Source organism: Rhododendron vialii, chromosome 4a (assembly GCF_030253575.1).
Source record: "Rhododendron vialii isolate Sample 1 chromosome 4a, ASM3025357v1".
NCBI classification, from domain to species: domain Eukaryota; kingdom Viridiplantae; phylum Streptophyta; class Magnoliopsida; order Ericales; family Ericaceae; genus Rhododendron; species Rhododendron vialii.
The window spans coordinates 43,482,264-43,489,411 of NC_080560.1; the positions used below are offsets into that span (position 1 = coordinate 43,482,264).

Sequence of the window (7,148 nt, forward strand, 5' to 3'; positions counted from 1 at the left end):
ATGCCAAACATGGGGTATAATTTCCTGTTTTTTACTAACAAGATAATCTCAATTATATTAATATAAAAACAAAGTACAACTAAAACCACCAAACAAAATATAAAAATAAAATAAAAACAAAGCAAAATAGTACAAAGAAAAGCCTCGTGAAATTAGACACCGAAATCACACCCGTCGATCACTCGTGAATCCAAAACACGGATGATTACTTGGTATCACCAAATAATGCTTATTTTAAATATTGTTTTCACACGGGCGGCCGGGCAGCACGGGCAGTGCCCCATCTACATTTGGACAAGGGTTTACGGGTATTACAATCTTTCTGGGCCTTGTCAGGTCCATTAGGACAGCCCACTGGCCGTGCAAAAATCCCCTCTCCTTCATATAAGCCCATCCACCTGCCTCAGTTTCTTCATTCTCTCATTCCTCTCTCTCTCTCTCTCTCTCCCTCTCTCTCTCTCTCTCTCCAAGATAGTGTGCTTTTTCCAATGGGAGAAAGAGAAAAGCTTTCACAGCAGAAAGCCGGACAGAATTTTCCACAAGGTATGAGCCATAAACCTCTTTCGCAGCATTATTTTTTAAAGCTTTTTAGTAGTACCTGATCTTTTGTGTACGTAGTCAAAGTTTCTCCAACCCAACCTCGTCTTTAGAAAAATCAGCCACAAATCAAGCCTTACCTAAAAGCTATAGTAGACTTTTGACGAAAATATTTTACGGTGGAACAAACAGAGCTTTACGAACAATTTTTTCTTTCACTTTTTTTGTCAGATCAAGTTTGAAGTGAGGATTCAAGCTGCCCTAATAGGAATGTGAAAACTATAAATCCGTCCTTTACTCTATCATAATTGGCAGATTTCACATTATATATTCTCTTATTAGGCTGGTTTAATTTTAATCTTCTTTGTTTAGGATCTTCTTTGCCTTGGTTTTGTGTTGTATCTGATGATTCTTTTCTTAATTATTAGTTGCTCTCTGTAATAAAATTTCTGAGTTACCTAAAAAAAAGTTTGGAATTCAATCAATTTCTTCTTTTCTCATTTCATATCCGTACTCTCATTGTTGTTGCAGGTCTCTTTCAACAAAGCAATGGACAGCAAGAGATCTCGGGCAATCGGAGCACCATCACCGAAGATTTTCCATTTGGAGGTGGGCCCCACACCCTGACGGCGGCTTGTTGAAGCATTGGTGCTATCCTACCTGAGCTTTTCTCCACAACCTCTCCTCCTTCGTTCTAATTTTTATTTTTGTTTCCTTCCCTTTGACTCGTTGCTTTTTGTTTTCCTTTGTGTCAAGTGTGTTCTTGACCTTGTAAGGCCTTTTCTTGACCTTGTAAGACCCCGTTCCATTTCTTCCGTCTCTTTTCATTGTTTTGTCACAAGTCTTATATCGGAAATGTCTGATATAAGATTTGTTCATCGTCTTTCCCCATTCCCGCCCAACTCACGTTCTCCTTCCTTGTCTATCCCTCCTGAGCTATTCAAATTAGACTTTATTAGCGTCTCTCCAAATTTAATTAGCATATCATATTTTCCCTTCAATTTGATGTAAAATTTACCATGAAGTAATTTCTTAATTAAGTTGTCTCTAGTTTTGTAGAGAGTACTCCACGGTCCAAGTTCTCTCTCTCTCACACACACATTGAGGGTGTGGATGTGTGCTATTTTTTTTTGTTTTTATTGGGGCTATTAATTTCGACTGTATTTGGTAAGCAGAAAATATGCTGTGCGACAGAGGCATGATCAGTTTCGTTGTTTTGGGAGAGAAGTGAGAGAAAAAATACTCCTATTCTTTTATGTGGAAGAGTTTTATTGTCCTCGTGACTGCTCTGATGTACTACCCAAATAGAAATATTTTATTGGAACTTATCTCACAATTCCTCACTCTTGATTTGGAAGATATTTGTTTCTCAAGCATTGTCACTTGACACCCAAATTAAGAATTCGTTACGTGGAGCAGGTTTGATCGAGTTCATAATAGATTGAGAAATTAAACCCGTAGTCAATCCAAACCGCCATCATTCAACTTATCACCCGCCCAACTCAAACTGTTCATGCTCCCCAACCCCAGGTGTCAGTGCAGGTCGGCTCGGGCAGGCCGGATTTTTCCACACCCCTAGCCCAACTGTTGTGCGATCGAATATTAATACTACAAAACTTATGTCCTTTCTGCTGTTATTTTAAAAGTAAAATGGCACAAGGCAAATCGCGAAGGTTATACGACAATGCCCCAAGATCACCACCAAAATTCGCTTGATCTCGGGATTTTTCAAAAAAACCAAATTTCTTTGGTACAGAAATAACCTTTTATCACTAGGAGTAAATATTGAGTGACCGTTTCACCAATCGATAATGAGAAATTTCAAGTAAAAGTAAGTTACCATTACACTATCAATCAATCAGAGATGAAAGGGCCGTATTCTGCTTCTGTTTTTCACTTATTTGCTTACTTTCTTTGTACAAGACAAATAGAATAAGCCAGTACTACTGAAGCTCAGTTTGACATTTGATGCAATTCTGGCAAAAGGAACTTATTCCATTTGTGTTGATCAATCAAATCAAATTGCCAGTCCTTTCAACTCTAACATCCAACTTTTTATGTGGTCATTAAGTCCAAAAAAACAATGACTACGATCATCTGGTCCAAGGAGATTATGATATATAAAATGTGGACACCGAGCGCATAATGTTGTAGATATCTAATTAACTCTAAATGTCGCGAAGTCTATACATAAAAGCCTATCTGAATTCGTTGTCGGCACATACCAAATGGAGATGATTTTCTTTTAAGCTTGTATACCTCACCAATATTCACCCTAATTGGAGAGGATTGGTGAGCTTAATATCCGTTTCAGAGGTGAATATCAATCATTTCAATATCAATCATTTCAAGGAATTGAATCACTTTCTATCATTACAAACTATGCAAGGTTTAATACATATTTCCTAAAAGACACGAGGAAGGTGATTAAAATTTTGCATGACTACATTGAGATTACTAAATTAGTCGAGTTGTGTGTAAATTGGTAACGACTCCCGATTTTTAAAAAAAAAAACCCATGTGATTAGGGTCTAATACTGAGCAAGTCAAGGCGATCAAGAATCCATGCGAGTAGGCTGTATTACTACTATTCTTCTGAGATTCCCTGCCTTGGAAATATATCAATTCATCTTAGGAATGTTATATAGTACTTTTACGATCTGTATTGGCTATAGGGTAGATAAAGGCTTAGGTTTTCAGCCCCATCACCGGTGCTGACTTTGATATTTGAGTTGCCCAAGTCCGATCCCAAAACTTAGTTGTCCACTTAATATTAATTTAGTAGAAAACAAAAGAACATAAAAAAAAAAAAATCAAGGTTATATTGGGTGTAATTTTTTTTGAGCTGCTCATGGTAGAGGTTGCACAAGCCTGAAGTCTTGTGGGACTTAGCCCAAGCCCGGCTCTGTCCATCACTTCCCCTTCCATTCAGCAACAAATGATTCCCCTCTGTGTGATTCATCAGCTAGATGTGATAGGTCTTTTGACCCAATCATGTCTATAATTAATCTATTTTAGCATGGCAATTATTCTTTTGGTTAGCATGCTAATTATTGCATGTTAGCTAGGAAAATGGGATATGCAATTGAAATTCAAAACTATGAGAACATGCTTGAAGAATGAAGATTTGAACCTCCTTTCCAACTAAAATAATTCCATTGTGTCATGGTTATTGGTCACGAAAATCAACCTCGTCATGACTCATGACCAATAAATTTCATCTCTTTTGAAAACAAAAATTTACGGTCTTCTTATATTTATAACTTTTAATTTCATATCAAATCGATTCTCGAGCATTCATCGATATGCATTTTTCTTGAGTTGGATTTTGATAGAGAATTATTCAATACTTCTAAAGTAAAATGTTCATTCCTATCATTTAAATTACTTAATACTACTTAACTCGATCGTGAGACCCTATCAGTATGAGATTGGAGTGAGCATTACTCTCGAAGCACAGAACAATTTTACGCGTGATGGTAGGGCTTGCGATTATCATTTCAGATGTCTATTTTCACAAACGGTATATATTATTGGTCAACCTAATTACACAACGATCCAGGAAGATTTGATACCAATAATATGCTTAGATTTTATGCTTTAGTTAGGGAACTGATCTTTTACCAAAGTGTCACGACTTCAAAGAACAAAATGATGGTGTCCACAAGTGGATGTCGAAAAGCAATATACCTTTGCCCTGTGTATTGACGCTGCTGTCACTCTTTCCTTCCTTCCCTCCCACCCTCTCTATGGCTGTCCGGAACTGCCAATTATCGGGTACTCTCGGAGTACTATGTGACATATCCATGTGGTTAGAGATGCGCAAACATTTGGCTGGGCCGGGCTTGTAATAGATAATAACGAGACTTGTGCATGTCCAAGCCCAGCCCATTAGTAGTCAGGCTTCATTCAATATTCCTATGCCTGGCCCTCTTAAAGTTTTATATTCCAAGCCCGTTCAACGAGCACATTTATTTTTCTAAAGTATAATGTCCAAATATAAATTATTCATCCCCACTTATTATAAATTATATTTTAACAATCGGAATAACTATAGTCATTCGAAGACCAAGGAACATATGTACGCAGTAAAAAGCGGATATTGTGTATATATAGGTATAGTAGTAGCTCTTTTTTTTTTCTTTTTTTTTCCTTCTTCATATTTTCCGATAGTATAAATATACAATGGACGTCATTGTTATTATTTTATTGGGACAGGCCGCGCCGGGCTTGATTTTAGGAGATATTCCCAAACTCATCATAACTAAAAGGGCTTAAAAATTCAACTCAACTCAACATAAATTAAAGATCGGTGCCACACAATGTAAGTCACTCATTGTTTCCCAATCAACCAACAAAAGTGAATGATAATATTCTTAGACTTTCTATCACGTAATTTGTTACTACGTAAATAGTTCGGAATACCATGGAGGCAACACCCCCTTAGGGACAATATGCGTGGTTGGCCAATCGGGGCCGTTCATGCTCGGCAATGGACGGCCCATGAACGGCCCCGATTGGTCCAACACGCATGTTGTCCCTTGCGCACCCCAAATTCAAGAATTGGGCTCTGCTATGACTGTAGAACTGTCGTGAGTTTAATGTGGATCTATTCTTGATTTTAAAAAGTGATACGAATCATTTATTTAGCATAACTCGTCAGGTAGTAGCAAATGCGAAAAATCACATTGATAGGCCATCAGCAACAATATATATGACTTTTTGCGCAGTGATAGAACATCAGTAACAATATATACAACTAAAATATATACAAACTGAGAGACTTCCTTTTTAAATTCTCTTCCTGAGCCATTAAAAAATGAGACATCACGATTGCTTCAAACGAATGGAATGATTCTGAATACAACCTCCCTTGAGAATATCTATCAAAATGTCTTGAATTATTATCTCAAATTCATATTATATGTCCACTTTTTTTTTCTTTTTTTTTTTTTCCCTTCCCCTCTAGGAAATGTGAGACTTCGAACAATAAACTCCATAGTACTCCGTAGTGTGATAATAACACGGAAAAGCACACAGCAGTGGCCGGTCCCGCTAGGAGAGGGTATCAAATCACAAAAAAATTAATCAGTAATTCTGTTGGGGCCACAAACATTGGACCCATTTAGGCAAAAGTCATTTTCATCATTAGGTGACATGCTAACATGCCCATCTCATTGGCCTCTTTTTAACCTTTTGATCAAAATCATTCCCTTATTTCCACGACCCTGCAAAAAGTGCTGTTGCTTGTCAAACACAAGCAAGGAGTTCAGATTTCCTCACCGGACATTGGTGCTGAATTCATACTCTTTGCGGTGGAATTCACGTACACCAGTGATTTCCTCGATCACCAGAGCATTATTCCGTAATCACAGAACGATTCTCGTAGTATACGAGACACGAAAACAAAATCATTACATGGTTTCATTTCGATCTTTTTATGTTTGGATGCCGTTTTTTATTTATGGTTGACAAAACTTCCAAGTGAAAGACGCTATGTCATCCTTCTCTCCGTTTGTTTCCAGAGTTAGACATTTTGGCAAAAAAAGTTTGGAAACGAAACTGATCTCTAATAGCAGGCATTAATATGCTTGGAAACGAAACTGATCTTGTGTCAATCCACAGCAGAACGATACAAAAACCATCAAGAATTTTGTTGAATTACATCCAATCGCAATTTTGCAGGGATTGAAGCAGAGAGTCAGCTCAACAGTTTTCAGCCCAACAGGTCCTAAAACATGGGCTTCTGCGATCTACATTTGGTCTGGCTTTGATAAACATGAACATGAAAGCTCTAGATGGGCTACAACTTTTCTTAATTGGTTTAGGCCCATGTTTCAAGTTTTCCCACCAAGTTTGGGCTAGGCCCACGTTGCATTAATTGGTTATTCCAACTTTCCCGTCTCATTGGTTTTACACCTTAAACTAGGCTCCACTTAGGGTTGCAAACAAATCGAGCGTCCACAAAAATCCTGGAGTTCGGCTCATCAAAAGCTCGTTCAAGCACAACCTGTTTGCATAGTGATTGAGCTAAAGTCAAAATTTTAGGCTCTTTTACTAAGCGAGTTGAATTCGAGTACACATTGGATCGGTTCTAGTAGTCTATTAAACACGAAAAATACTGATGAAAATTTAAACTATTTTTATTCAACGGTAGAGAGCTAGTCACAGAGGTGTTTGATAATGGGTACAGTCTAGTAAAGGAGAAATTATATTCGATACTTTGGAGCTTTGTTTAGGATTCATTATCCACCACACAACAATGTGAGGATCGAAACCGTATATATATATATATATATATACCCCTCATCATGGAGAGGTCCATACCTACACCAGGACTAACCTCAGGCAACGCGGATTATCTTCTCAACAAAAACTACGATATTAGTGCATGCGATGGAAGGTTATACATCCATTTATACGTGCAGAATTTAAATCACCCCGATATTACTTTATTACTGGTAATAATTACGGGATAGTAAAGAGGTAGGACTTAATAATTATCTTTTATAATAAAAAAACTGAAAAGGAAAGAAATTGTCAAAATTCCGAAGCTGGGTTCGGATAGTTTTGAGGATTTTGCAACACAAATTTTGCAAAAAAAACAAAGA

At 37.4% G+C, this 7,148-nt stretch overlaps 1 long non-coding RNA gene across 1 annotated transcript; it reads left to right on the forward strand.

The window, feature by feature from the left end:
- The first annotated feature begins 399 nt into the window (after positions 1-399).
- On the forward strand, positions 400-1,602 carry LOC131323178 (uncharacterized). Its single transcript, XR_009199104.1, has 2 exons — positions 400-543; positions 1,069-1,602. It is a non-coding gene; the product is annotated as an uncharacterized LOC131323178 (long non-coding RNA).
- The last annotated feature ends 5,546 nt before the right edge of the window (positions 1,603-7,148 follow it).